The sequence below is a fragment of the Idiotropiscis lumnitzeri genome, chromosome 11 (genome assembly GCF_059441095.1).
Source record: "Idiotropiscis lumnitzeri isolate Australia: NSW breed Sydney's pygmy pipehorse chromosome 11, RoL_Ilum_1.0, whole genome shotgun sequence".
NCBI classification, from domain to species: domain Eukaryota; kingdom Metazoa; phylum Chordata; class Actinopteri; order Syngnathiformes; family Syngnathidae; genus Idiotropiscis; species Idiotropiscis lumnitzeri.
The window spans coordinates 16,923,356-16,938,776 of record NC_142401.1 but is presented as its reverse complement, the minus strand read 5'-3'; the positions used below and the strand labels follow the sequence as shown (position 1 = coordinate 16,938,776).

The following is a 15,421-nucleotide window of genomic DNA, read 5'->3' as shown; positions in this document are numbered from 1 at the left end:
CTAAGGGTCCTCTGACACCACCAACAGGTGAAACAAGGAGTGACCAGATGTTTCTTTAAAATTACATTACTTCTTAACAATTACACTACTTCTTAACAGTTAAACGTCAGTTAACATATAACTACTCAGGAAAACGGGGCGAGATAACCACAGCAAATTAAGTGCTATTAAATGGATTACATCTACAAAGCAGAAGAACAAATGTGTTTCGTTGGTTGGGTTTAGTAGTTTAAATATTTTGGCATAGCACAACTGCCTTTAAAAAAATACACATTTTCAAGCTGTTTTTTTTGGGGGGGGGGATTTAAAGGTGACACATTATTGAAATCTGACTTTTTAATTGCTTCATTTGAAATAATTGTGACTCTGAAGGTCCTGCCCATTCATCAAGTTTGAAATTAACCATGCACCACCATGATCACGCACAAACACTCACATTCCAAGGTGCGTCACCCTTGCTGTCGTGTCAGAGCCAAAGGCTAAGCAGAGCTGCAGCTACATTTTGCTCGATGCACAGATTAGTGATTAGTGTAGCTTATGTTTAGCGGCACATATGTAATTGCTGATTGAATTTGTAGCACATTATTACTGTTAGTCTTTGATGATTTGTTCGATGATTTGCCCATGCACCACATAAACACAGTGTAATATATGAACTACAGTCTCCAATAGTAAAAATACTTTTATTGACTTTCACACACACACACCCTTCGCGCACACACGCACACTTACACACATTCTTGGGTCAACTCCTACAAGTCCAAGCCGCTCTAGTCCAAAGCTCAAGTTCCATCCATCATCACTGGAACAAAGGCCAGACTCACCATTGGCCAAACATTAAATGGAGCATGATGTCCAGTCAGTCACTGGCATCAGACAGATCCGCCCTTTCAAATAAGCAGGTGTTATCAAGACAAGAAATGTTTCAATGTTTTGGGGAAAGTCTCTATATTTCTTAATTCTTGCAGTAAATTTTGACCCAGACATGTCACGGGCACATTATTAAGACACCCGGGAGCTGCTTAAATCTGTAAAATAAAACTCATTTTCAATCCTGGTATTGTAACTTGGAAAGTACACACATTGTGGATACGTTTGGTAGAATTCCTCAAATATTTTAGTTCTTCAGCAACATTAAGTTGGTCTGTCTTGTTTACTTATTGAAATAATCCCAATGAGCAGAACTCTGGGTAAAACTAAACTTGATTTGTTTTTTTCTGTTTTCTTCTTCTTAAAGGTGCATGTTTCTCCAGTTGATCCGGGCCATACCATCACCCTAATCTGATGATTGGGGAAAAAAAAAAAAGAAGAGCATGCTTAAAATGCATACTTACAAATAATAACCTTTAATATGTCCAAAAAATAGATTTCACCTTTGACAAGGAGTTTGGTTGAACATTCCACTCTGCCTAGAGCATTTTCTGCAACGACCATGTACTCCCCGCTGTCCTTGGGCCCCACTTTGAGTATGGTCATGGAGCAGACCCGGCACGTGTTGGTGATGTAGTAGTTGCTGTTGGTGTTGAGGCTGATGTTATTCCTGTACCAAGTAACGTAAGGTTTGGGGTTTCCAGTCACAGCGCAGCTCATGTAGCACTCATAGCTCTCTGTAGTGTTGCGCATTTTTAGCGGAACAGAAAAAGCGGGAGCAGCCTCAAAGCTGCAATCCTTTGAAGCAGGGAGAGTCAAAGAAAATGTTCCTGGATAGAAGAAAATAGGAAGGGATGGAAATTGGTATCATTACAGTCATTTATTGCCTTAAAATATTCTGAGCCATTTCCAGCCTGATCTAACCCTATGAGTGATTCCCCCCTCCACCTGATCTGCTATTATTTCTCCCTTTTCATATTTTCCAGCAATCTGGAGGCCCTGTGGCACCATGCTACCTCTCACAAATCAGTTTTGGTACTATGACAGCCAAATTCTTTTAGGAGGAAACTTTTAGGGGTGATATTACTCTGTGCATGGAGTGTTGTGTTGGTCATTTGGTGTACAGTACAACACACACTACAAGAGATGTCAGCACACACATTTCCTCCTCATGTGTGGGGTTGTTCATACTTTGAAAATAGTTGTTTGTAGCCAGCTTTACTTCAATAAAAAAGGCAAGGAATTGACATTACAAACGAGTCTTTCGGGAACATCGCAGGCTCTCATTGGTCAGTCGGGCTCTAGATATTAATCAGTTAAGATTTGGTTGATGAGACTCTGAGATTGTCGGAGGAGCAATGTGTGATCACCTCGTACACCACACACTGTGACTACACTTAAAAAGATCTGTTCAGATTCTAAAAAGCGTTTGTGCATTGCTCCTTTGGGGTCAGTATTAGCTGTAACATTTAAATAAAATTTGGAAGTAGGTGAACTGAGGTTCATCAAATTCAATTGTGCGAATTAGCGGCAGAATTAAGCAATAAAGTGTTGACCCAAAACATCAGCTGTGTCCCACCAGCTGTCACACGTCCTCACCTTTGTCTCGCTTCACTTCCCAGTTTGGCGACTCAGAGGGTTTAGAAGTTCCCATGTCATTCTTGGCATAGACACGGAACTTATACTGCCGTCCTGGCAAATGTTGACAGCAGTGAACCTGTTGTTGAAAAGATGGTCCGCCACCGTATGCCAACCGCGCTTGACAGAGTCGCGCTTGGTGATCATGTAGTGCAGCCTGTCATCTTTTTTCTCATCCGGGGAGGCGGTCCAAGCAATCGTCACTGTTCCAGACACATTCTCTTCCAACTCCACCGGGCCTGGAGGCTTGGGGTCATCTAGGAAAATAATCAAAGTTAAGCCACAAAAGAACTTTCACACTGGGATTACTCATATGCAGCTCTCTTGCTGAGGATGACCAGAACATTCTACCAATTGTACCTGTGACTCTTATCTCAACAATGCACGACTCCTGTCCAACGATGTTCTTCAAGTTCAGTGTGTAGATCCCGGTGTCCTGACGCTCAGACAATGCAATGATTAACTGTGTTGAAGAGTCTGAATTGCTCACCGTCACATGCTTGGGAAGAGGCATCCCATCCTTGAGCCATGTAATTGTTGGTAATGGTGAAGCCTGCCAACAGCGTGAGACAAAGGTTCAAGAAATCGATCTGAAGTGAACTGATGGGTGGTGCGCTCATTTCCTTTCCAAACCTCAAAGTTATAGTTGACCCTTGTGGAGTTGCCGGCCCTCGTTACCATCAAGTTCTTCATTTTTTTGTCAGTAAAATGCGGTTTCACTGAAATGGAATGAGTACACAAAATGAGTGTGGGAAATTGGAGCAAAAAGATATAGAGTATAAAAATTCAATGACTGATTCACCTTGGGGAGGCATTGCAATTATGTAAATGTCCAACTCTTGGGGTTCACCCTCTCCACCATCATTAGTGGCTACCACTCTTACCCAGTACATGGCCATTGACTTTAAACCCATGATGGTGAAGGAGTTCATAGTTATAGCGCTTGAGTTACAACGACCCCATTCTGGGGTTTCCGCCGGCCTAATCTCCACAAAATATCCCTTGGCCTCATCCTGGACCACTTCTTCTTCCTTTGGTTTGGTCCATGTCAGAGATAAGGTGCTGTATGTAGAATAAGTCACCTTCGGGTCTCTGACTTTTCCAGGGGGCTCTAAAAGTGTCAACAAATGTTATGATTGAGGTATTGAGCAGGACACATAATCTGTATGAATTTTTTGGATTTTGCAACACTTCTCACTCTTTGGATCCCGTGCAAAAACAAATTCAGACGGTGCACTTGGCTCTCCAACACCAGAAATGTTGATCGCCGAAACACGGAACTCATACTCGATTCCTTCAACAACATCTTTTGCGGCATAGTTTTTCCCTGGGAGTACACAAGACAGTTTAAACATATTAGTGCTTTATACTGCTGGCCTAATAGTTTTTTTTATACAATTATTAATAATGATGATCTTGGTTGATGACAGACTACTGCGCCTTTTGTAAAAAAAAATTTAGTTATACAGCCACTGGCTCAATGGAACTCTGGTTTTAGCCAAATACCCCCATGTATTTCTTGTCCAGAATTTTACCTTTGATGGGCTCATCCAGTGGGTTGACGAGGCTCCAGAGGTTGCTGCCGTTCTTTCGTTTCTCCACATTGTATCCCAAAATGTTGGCCCCCCCCCCATATTTGAAGGGGCAAACCATGTAAGGTTGATGCAATCTTTAAAAGCACTTACAATTTTCAGGCCGGTAGGGGGTCCAGGGTATGCTACAATGATGACATTTGTGAGTCACAACCAATTAGATTCTTTTCTTGTGCTAATGACTCACCCTTGGTCCCAGCTTGAATGTCATCCGTTTCCATCATTTCACTGATGCCTTGATCATTCTCAGCTGTGATGCGCTAGCAGTACTTCCTTCCGTGATCCACATCGGAGTCCCTGTATTTGGCCTTAGGACCAGCTTTTCCCAACTTCTTCCAGCTGTTTCGGCCAATTTGTTGGCGTTCCAGGATATAATTGGATATCGGGGAGCCTCCGTTGTTTTTGGGAAGCCTCCATTTGAACTCAATACAGTGTGAAGAACTTTCGATTATGTCTACAGGGCCTAGGGGCGGTGTTGGTTTGTCTGGGGTCAAATGAAAGATGTGGATTGCAATGAAAAGTCACTGTCATTAAAAAGTAATACAATAAAGTGCTGTACAAAAGTTTTTAACCTACTTCGTATTTTTTGCATCTTAGCAGATTTATATTTTTTGGAACATTGATGGCCCCGAAATGATGATGTTTGACGTTAAGCTAGTCTCTTCTGGTCCGGGGTCACCAGAGTGACCAATCAGGTCCAATGTGAAAAATGAATTGCCCTGCTTTGTTAAATCATGAATTAACTGTGATTGGTCACACCTTCTGGAAAGATGAGTTACATTTTGATCGAGCCCTCCAAGCCGTTTCACTGTGAGATATGTTGAGTTAAGAAATCAGTTAAATCCTAGCAATCTGACCGAGTGAAGTAGGCAACAAGATCGCAAAAGAAAGATGTTATGTGATGAGCCAAGGAAATTCAGGTACAAAGTGACTAAAATCTGTCGGCTTGGAAGCAAATTCGTTTTCAAGGGATTAAAGATAAAGATAAAGATGTCCTTTATTAGTCCCACAATGGGGAAATTTGAGGTGTTACAGCAGCAAAGATATCGATCACACAGAGTCGGCGGCGTAATGTAGCCGTTAATGTATAACATTAGCAGCAGACATTCATAAAAAGCATGCAAATATACACAGTATAAACGTATCTAGTGTAAGGAAACACTCCTAATGCCTGTCCATTATACAGAGGGGGAACTGCTGTAATGATAAAAACTACTGAATGATTGAAAATACTGCAATGATAAAAATATTGCAATGATAAAAGTACTGTAATGGTAAGAGTACTGAAATGATAGAAAATACTGCAATGATAAAATATACTGCAATGGTAAAAGTACTGTAATTGTAAAAGTACGGCAACGATAGAAAAATACAGCAATGATAAAAGTACTGTAATAGTAAAAGTACCGCAATGCTAGGAAATACAGTACTGCAATGATAAAAGCACTGTAATAGTGAACGTCCTGCAATGGTAGAAATACTGCAGTGATAGAAGTACTGTAATAAGAATACTGTAATAGTAAACAAAATACATCATTGGTCAATATTTAAGTACACCATTGGCTGAAAGTACAGTAGTAGTGTACATTGCATCCTAGGACTGCACAATTGCACTAATGCCCTCCCGTTTGTAGGCCTGACCCAATGTTCTTGTTAAAAAGTCTGACAGCAGTCGGCAGGAAGGAGCGGCGAAATCTCTCTTTGGTACAGCGAGGGTGTATCACTGGTTGGTACTCCAACAAACTTTGGTCATAAACCTTTTCACAAAGGGAGAGATGTGGCAACTGTGGTAAACCAGGAGTCCTGTCCCCCAAATTATTCCAAAAGTGTAAAAGCGACACATCAACAGTGTCACAAAAGAACCCAGAAAGACAGTCAAAGAACTGTGGCCTCACATTGACACAGTTGAGAAGTGTTCAATGATTTAACCATGAAGACAATTGGCAACAATGGCATGCGGAAAGAATTCATGATTTAACAAAGTTTTCCGCATGGCAAGATGTGTTTTTGAATAAAAATGATTTTAGTGTAACTGCATTTTGTATTTTCTTTGGTTGTCTCAGTGAGATTTTAAAATGGGTTTGATGAGTCCAAAATATTCAAATCATGGTGGCAATTTTTTTTCACGGTGCGGTGCATACCTAGAACGATGAGTTGTGTGACTGCTTCTGTTGTTCCAAATTCATTTTTAATCTTTATCTTCACTTCCCCTGAGGATTTGCGGTTGCACTTGAGCAGCCATAGGCAACTGTGCGTGGAGGACTTCTCAATTCTTGTCCGGGTGTCCTCCAATATCTCTTCGCCTTCATTATACCACTGGATTTTCATCGGCTCCCGGCCAACAAAGGACAGCTTGAAGGCTGCGTCTTTCCCACTGTTTACGATAACCGGTTTTAAAAACTTCATGAGGTCATCCTCATTTATTCTCGGGGGATCTGTTGGAAGAGCACGTTGTTTTATACTCGCCATTCATCACCAAACAACTTCTTCAAGGGCTTCTCTTTTGTTTTGTTTTTTAACTGTCGCTACCTTCAACAAATACCATCGCTTCCGTTTTACGGCCATCTGCCTCATAGCGATACTTTCCGGTATCCTCTTCTTTGCAGTTTTTTAACACAAGGCTGCGGCAACTCCCTTCTTCAACTATGCAGACATCATCTGAGGATGTTATCTAAAACACACATTGGAGCCATTAAAAACTACTGCAACTACTTTCAAACAACCCCTTGGTCACTCACCTGTTTTCCGTCTTTGTACCAGACTCCTTCACAGTCCTCACTGCTCAGTTTGCAGACCAACTGTGCCTCTGTACCAATGATGGCATTTACGTCCGACAAACCACTGGTAAAGAAAACACCTGCATCTACAGGGTTCAGATCACATTCATGTGAGAAACTAACCCTAACGTGATCAATGCAGCATGTGACCTCATTTATCTTACCAATGACAGTATCAGGAACAAGTGGGCCTCTTCTCACTCTCTTCTTTTTCTGTAAAACGGGCTCCACTTCTTCTATATCATCAGATAATTTGGCAATAGCAGCAGCCTCGGCTTTCTTTGCGAGGAGCTTCTGTTTCAGCTTCCACTTCCACTCCCTTTTCATATTCCTCTTTCATTTCAACTTCCTCTTCATATTGCTCATCCTCTACTTCCAGTTCCTGCGCTCCAAATTCTTGCTCTTCTTCTTCTTCTGCCTCCTCTTGCTCAATTTCTGTCAGTGATGATTCTCTGGTGGCTATTGGTTTGGCTGCATCTGTGTCTTTACCATTATCTTTTTTCTCAGCTTTCTTTTTCTCCTTTGGTTTGGTTTTGGATTTTGGCTTTGCTTCAGTGTTCTCCTCTGCCTTAGCTAAAATGTTTGTCTCACTTTGTTGTTTAGCCTTAGCTTCTGCTTTAGCTGGAATTATAATTTCACTTTTTTGTTTAGCCTTAACCTCTGTTTTTGCTGGAATTGTAGTCTCACTTTTTTGTTTAGCTTTAAACTCTGCTTCAGCTGGAATTATAGTCTCACTTTTTTTGTTTAGCTTTAACCTCTGCTTTAGCTGGAATTGTAGTCTCACTTTTTTGTTTAGCTTTAAACTCTGCTTCAGCTGGAATTATAGTCTCACTTTTCTGTTTCGCCTTAACCTCTGCTTTAAATGGAATTTTAGTTTCACTTTTTTGGTTAGGCATATCCTCTGCTTTAGATTTAATTTTAGTCTCAATTTGTGTAACCTCTGCTTTGGCCTGAACATCTTGCTTTGCTTTAGCTTCAACCTCTGCTTCAGCTTTTGCTTGAGCCTCCGCTTTGGCCTTCGCTTTAGCTTCAGCTTCTGCCTTGGCCTTCGCGAGCAACTCGTCTCTATCCTTCTGTAATTTGACCTCTTGCTCCTCAGCAATCTTTAGATGTGCTCCGCCGCCTCCTGCTCGAGTTGTTTTGCGAGGTTTCTTTTTTCCAACCAAGTTAGGGTCATTGTCCACTATTATGAAAACAATACAGATATAATGGTGTTAAAAAGGCTTTATCTGGTGTTTTAATTAATCCAACCATCATTTCTCTTTAGCGCTTATCCTAATGAGAGGTCCTTTACATCTTGGACAAGTCGCCTGCCGCATATATAAAGACAACCTTTCATTTTCACACCTATAGACAATTTAGTGAATCAATTTAAAAAGCTGTTGGTTAGCACATTTCAAGCAGTTAAACATTTAAAGAAGGAACAGCCTAAATGTCATCTTGGTGTAAACATTTGCAAAAGAAAATTAATATTAGTTGTCAGTAGTTTTATTTTTGATGAAAAACAATCTCAAAAATTCAACTCAAAACATTTTGTGTGAACAAATAACATAACATTTAATTTCCTTTATTTTCATACATAACATAACACCTTTTATAGACCTATATGACACCTTGCAACATTCAACCTATTTCAATTTTATTTTATCAAAAAACAATGTGTTATCATTCGACATTTTACTCTTTCTCATAGTCTTTTGATGCACGCTTTTTCACTTGATCAGTTTTAATTATACAAGATTAACCTTTATTGATCCGACTAATTAAGAACTGATTCTCCTTTGCAGCAGCAACCTGGCTATGGACAGCAGAGTAAAACAAGCGAAATAAAAACAAATACCAATACATATAAAACCAACTGTACAATTTTATAGAATGACCTACTTAATGTTACTTTACTTCATAGAATGTAGCAAACAAAACGTGCAGAACAAGCTAACACCAGGTGCTGTAGAGTGTTCCAGTTGTTTGAGGCAGGAAATAAAAAATATCAAGTAGTGCAGACTTTTGGAATGAATTGAAGAATCCTGGAACGCAGAGTGCGTGTGGTATGTATGGTGAGGAGCGATCAAAGTTAAGGTGGCGCCTTGCAAATTAATTTTTGTCACTGACACTAGCCAATAAAAAAAACATGCAGTGGGACACAAAAGGCCAAACGGGCCTGACCTTAGAAACTCCTGATTTCAAGTCTTCAATTATGTTTTTGACTGAGAGGAAGCCAGAGTCAAACTCACACAAGCACTGAGCGAACATGCAAACACCCTACAGGAAGGCTATGTTGATAATCCAACCCCAAACCTCAGAACAGTGAAGTGGATGTGCTAACCATAACACTGCTAGCATTTTGATTCATTTCTTTCAAAGATAAGTGTGTGCGTACCTTCCACTATAAGCCAGGCACTGCACGATTGGGTTCCAGCCACAGCCGTATAAATCCCTTTGTCCAGTGGTTGACAGTCCTTCACCAGCAGAGAATGAATGAGCATATCCTCCGACACGGTTATATCGTATTTGTCTCCTTGCCCCAGTGGGGTGTTCTTTCCCATCCACTTGAGTTTTTTCATGGGTTGTGAAATGACACACTCAAACACGGCATCTTCTCGTTCTCCCGCTGTCACATCTTGGATCTTGACCAAGAAGTTGGCACTGGGAACTTCATGAACAGGATATTTCAGGGTACGTACGATATGAGCCGTTAATATGTATGTGCCATCTCACCTTTTAAATCAGTTGAGACGATTTTGACTCCATCAATTTCCACTTGGTTTAATCCAGCATCTTCAGGATTAACACCGTTGATGCTGAACACAAACTTTTTCCCCACTTGCTTTAAACCATGTTTTACCTCTATACCTTCTTCAAAAGGAACCATTACGCCATCCTGTCGGATCGTATAGAAATCTTAACTTTTTTTTCCCACACCCACTCACATTTATAAGAATGTTTAAATTGAAACAAATTCATCTTACCTTATACAAGAAGATTTTACTTTTCGGGTCTCTCAGGGACATTTCAAACTCAAACTCTGCTCCATCACCTTTGAATTTGATGGGTTTAAGGTTGCAAAGTTTCTCGATGACCTGTTTTTACGAATATCAAGACATGGTATTACTGCATTACATTGTCATATTAAGTTGCAGACAGGCTCCATGCATCCATTTTCAATACTGCATATCCTGTTCAGGATTGCGGGCTGTTGAAGCATATTCCAGCTGACTCCAATCAAAAGACGGAATACGCCCTTGAATTCGTTAGTTGCTGGGCGCATGCAGAGACAGACAGCCATCCGCACTCACATTCACACAGTCACTGTGTGGTAACTGTGGAATAAAAATGGGAAAAAAAATACCTTATCTTGCTCATGTTCCCTCTCCAGCTTCTTCTCATTTAATTTCTTCAGCATCCAGCGGAAATCTGTGACACCATATTCGTTGCAGATATTCTCATAATTTTTTTTTTTCAGCGCTCAACAAAAGCTCCCAAAACCTGTGGTCAATGACTCGTTTGATTTCAGGTTTAGGTTCCATGTTAACCCTACATGGAGAAGGAATCAAACGATATCAAGCAATTGTCACCAGCTTTCGTCTCACTGAGTCATTGGAGTTCCACTTACGTGTTTTTTAAGGCCTTCTTGAAGTCTTCGGGAAGTTCTCGGACAGCTGAGATGCATTGAAGAAGGTTGTTTTTTTTTAATTAATTCAGTGTATGTGTGACTTTACATGTGCCGCAGTGTGAAATGTGTACCTGTTCTAGATTGCTGCAAGGCTCTGCTCTTTTTATAGCCAACTAGAAAGGAACACATTTCAATATAGGACAATGAATTCCTTTCAGTGATGTTTTATTTAAGTATGTGAGTGACTTACCTTCAATGATATTAAGGGCCGCTGTGACAACTGCTTTTCCATACTCATTTGTGGCGAAACATTTGTAAATATCGGCGTGTTCCACTGACACATCCGGTATCTTCGGAAATGAAAAATTGATACAACAGTTGCAGTATTTCCGCTTGCTTATTCATATTTTCATCAGTGCAATTTATTTGAGTCACTGCTATGAGCTCACCTGCAGCGAGTGTTCACCAGAATACGTGTCATAGACCATTTTGTAATTTTCTTCATCAATTTCCCCATCATTTCTCATCCACGACACCCTCGGCGCAGGTTTGCCACTCACTATTGCTTTGAAAATGGCAAGCTTTCCTGGAAATGAGTCGTCCAAATCGCTGGTTATCATGCCGTAATGTCTCGTAAACAAAAACACGCATGGCTTTAACGCACGGGTGTGTGCGCCTTACCTTCTTGAATGGTCAGCGCTATGGGTTTACGAGTAAAGTCTGGGGTACTCATCCCTTCAGGGACTTCCTCTACAAATTGTGTGATCATCACACCCGGTACCCTGGACTTCTTTTTGATATTCACTGTCAAAAAATAACGGTATTTGTTGAAATAGCTGGAATCCTAAGGTTGTACCTTTCGGATTTAAAGCAAACATTGCCTGATTATTTCAGAAGGAGCTATAAAAATGAAATTAAAATAATAGAGGAAAAAAAGTTACTTACGTTGCCCAGGGGCAGTGGGCTCCACATCCTTAACTCTACGTATCTTAAACATTTTGTTTTAGAAGCACAGCTTGGATAGCTGCTCTCACAGTTTACAGATTCATTAATTGACACAACCAATTCAATCACTTGTGTGCAAATTGTTTTTTGGAACATTTGTAAACATTCTGTTTTATAAAACTGAGTTCATAATAGACAGCACACCCATTCATTATTTGTTGACTCTCCCCCATTTCAATCAAGATTATTTTAATTTTAACGAAGATTTACTCTTATCTTAGGTTACTGCTAGACTATGGCACATTTCCACTTATGTACAAATTTGGATTACCAGCGTATGAATGGTACATAAACCGAGCAATATTTCTATCATGGGTGTGTATTAAAGTAGTTATGCTCATGTATAACATCATATTTGATTTTAAAGTAAAATCTACAATTGGACATTGATAGTGAATACAGTGCACATAGTATTACAGTTTGACGCAATATACTGTAGAGTGAACTTTTACGAGAATGGTTAGGGTATAATATCCACGAGTCGCTAATTCCATCTGAACCGTAAATGACAGAACTCCCGTGGTCATCAAATACTTGGATGCCGCCTATAGCAAGTGACCAGCTCAACTTTTGCAACCAGTAGGTCACATAACTCATAAAGCTATCAGTCACTGAAGTGACACAAAGCCACACTTTGTCTGTCATTGTTTTAATCAACTACCTTGTTAAGTTTAAGAATTATTTTTTTTTTTTCATTTCGTGAAATGATTATCTCATATTCAGTTTTGTACGTGTGGTTCACAGGTGTCTATGATACTAATTAGCAGCTACGTTGATTTATAAATAACAATTTGTGGGTTTTATCCTGCTTGAGAAATTTTTTTAATAGATTAAAATACACATACAGGTTGTGAAATGTCTAAAGGTAAAGCAAATATTCCAATTTGCATGGCTATTCTACAGCAGGGGTGGCTCCAAAATTGTTTCCTCTCCTGCGGCTAAAGGGAAGATAGATACATACAGAGCAGAAAAAATAATATATTAATATATTTTAGAAAAACAAATAAAATGCTTTTTGGCCTTAGCTGGCGATACACAGATTTCTGACGGAGCTATAGCCCTCTCTTAGCCCCTGTGTAGTGTCATCCCTTCACAATGGTAAACACATCATATACACCACAGTTTTTAATTTTTCACCTGGATTTGTCAAATCTGTCTTTAACAAGTTTATATAGCATCATCGTCTTACAGTAAGCATTCTCATTTGCTTTAAAACTGAGTAAGGACTAAAATTGTATAAACTGTTCATTTTCCACATGCAAAACCTTGATTGAGAACCAAGTCATCAAATGTGCGCATATAATCTCACATAAAATAAGTTTAAGGGCTATAAATCATACTTGAGAATCAGCTCAGCATCTTTGTGCATCTACTCACTATTTTCCAAGTCGACTTTTATCCGCTGATGTCTTGCCAGCTCAATCCTGCGAGTGGGAGTGAAGGCTTTTGAGACGTAACCTTACCCTTTGCTTTTTCACTGCGGCCCTTAGGGATAGGTTTACTCACATGCTCTTTGGCCCTAAAAAGCTATACGTTCTCGAAAAGGGGGCATGAGAGGATTTGCAACCATGAAGCCTTGTAATCCCTCCCTCAACACCAGAATGTCTACTTTTGACATATGTTTTACTAGAAAGTCTTTGGAATGGTATTGGCCCATCCCCAGCCTCCGTCTCTCTATTAACATTTACCAATCAAAAGGCAAGTGTTACTTTAATTAAATGTGTTGTGTATTGTTATAAAAAAAAAAGATACATAACAAAAAATATATCAGTATTGCACACCAGTAAAGTCTAGCAAATGTGGCCAAATGTTCAACAATTTGCGCACATACTGGACAGACCAAAACAGAAAGCAAATAAATTAACATAAATCAAATTTGCATAGTCTGTAATTTTCTTGCAAAATCGAAATGTTTTATTTCGTTTCGTACTGAAAGGCGCCCTTCCCTTGAATCTGAGAAGTGGCACCCTGCTGAGGCAAACAGTTGACCCTCTCTTCTTCAGTGACACTAAACTTGGACCTCAACCCCCCTAAAAAAAAATATGCACTGGGGGTAATGCTAGAAGATGTGGGTATAAATTAGCAGCGTACTCCTTCAGCAAGTGTCAAAGTGTTTTATATTTTCTTGCTATTTTCAGGCTTCACCTGGTGCCAGAATAAACAGAAATATGAATATGTAGAGATGGCTGGACCTTTGTGACCTTCTCCATTAACGAAGAACCCAGTGAAAGGGTTTCTTAAGAACCCATTTATTTGAGGTATCTCTGGGCTGGTAGACATCCAAAACATGTCTTGTCGTATTAGCGATCCATCCTTGTCCTCATTATGGTCTCAGGTGAGTTGGAAAAAAGGCACGGTATACCCTGAACAATCGTAGGGCTCATGAAGGCAAATAAACATTGACACTCACTCAAACCTTTGGAGCCTATCCAAGCTAACACCGGGCGATAGACAGAATACGCTCTGGATCGATTGCAAGTTGATCACAGAGAAGTACGGTGAACATTAATGGGAAGTGTACAACTGGTTCGCTAGATGCCAGAGAGCAACAGTATTGCCCCCTGATGTTGGCGAATTGAAACTGTATTAAAGGAGGTCCACAGATTATATTAGTAACAGTCAGCCTGGGCCCCAGCCAATGCGGCGCCCTTGGTGAGATTTTATATCGCACACGCTCCATCGAGGATTTACATATGCTTACTAACCAAGAGGAGGGCATCAATAAAAGAAAAAATTAAGAAATTCCAGTACTTCTGGTTTACTTATTATTCAAGGCTGAATAATGTTTTATTTTGAAACATATAGGGCTTCTTTCTGGTACGTCGGACTCTTGATGCATGTCAAGATGGTAATTGTCTCGGTTTTATTGCGCTAATTTTAAACCCACAAGCTAGCAAAATGTGGAAAAAACAAACCACGTACGTACAGAGGACGCTCAGCACAATATGCGGCAATGTATCTCGCCATATGGGCGAGCCGGGCCCGCTACCAGTACCGACATCTGATTTTACAAGGTTACTATTGGCAGGCATGCAACAAACTAGTTTCCCCAGCAATATAAAAAAAAAACACCTGGCACATGAAGGTACACTTGGTTAAACCCGTAGGCCTACTTGCTTGACTTTTCATTGGCTTTGTTTTTGTTTTTTTACAGTATGACTAAGGTAGCAATAAAGCACAAAAAATTGTGATGTGATCAGTCTCCTGTCGCACTTATTTTTGTTAAAGATGAATACCGCAGAGGGAATTCTTTTACAACATGCGGTAAGACTTACTCGAAGTCATTTGAGAAACGATCCATGCTTTGGTCCTGCTGTTTGGGAGTTGAAATAGGTTCAGCTGTTAAATCTTTGATGTCTGTGTTGGATGACGCATTCAGTTACTAATTGGGGAGGACGCCGTCTCCTAGCGGGAGAGCCACTATTTCTGGAAATACCCCTAATTATAATTTGGCAATCCTCCTGTAGTGCTACTATCATTGCTTAAAAAAAAAAAAAATCACTCTTTATTTCAAGTCGAAAAGTTTTATTTACATTAAACTCACACTGTGAACATCCAGCTTTGATTGAAATGTATTTAAAGGGGACGTCATCCCAATACATTTCTTTACAAGAATATGTTCTATGCAGGCCCACTTGTCTAAAACTGGCCTTCTGATTAATATTGCATTTGCGTAATATGAATTAAGCAGTAAAATCCGTCCATCTTTAGCCACCTCAGACGCCGGCCATTTTGTCACTACATCACGGTTCCTCAGGGCTCAGCTGACAACCAATTATGGCTCAGCTTCAGAAAACAGGTTAGCCGTGATTGGCCATTACCTGAGCACTGAGAAACTGTGATGTCATTTTCAGTTGACCGAAGTGACAAAATGGTCGCCCACTGAGATGGTGAAAAATGGGTGGATTCTGTTCCTGGTTTTCCAC

At 40.1% G+C, this 15,421-nt stretch overlaps 1 pseudogene; it reads right to left on the bottom strand.

Annotated features, from left to right (window-relative positions):
• Window positions 1–11,487, bottom strand: LOC148327708 (immunoglobulin-like and fibronectin type III domain-containing protein 1; annotated as a pseudogene).
• Window positions 11,488–15,421: the final 3,934 nt, after the last annotated feature.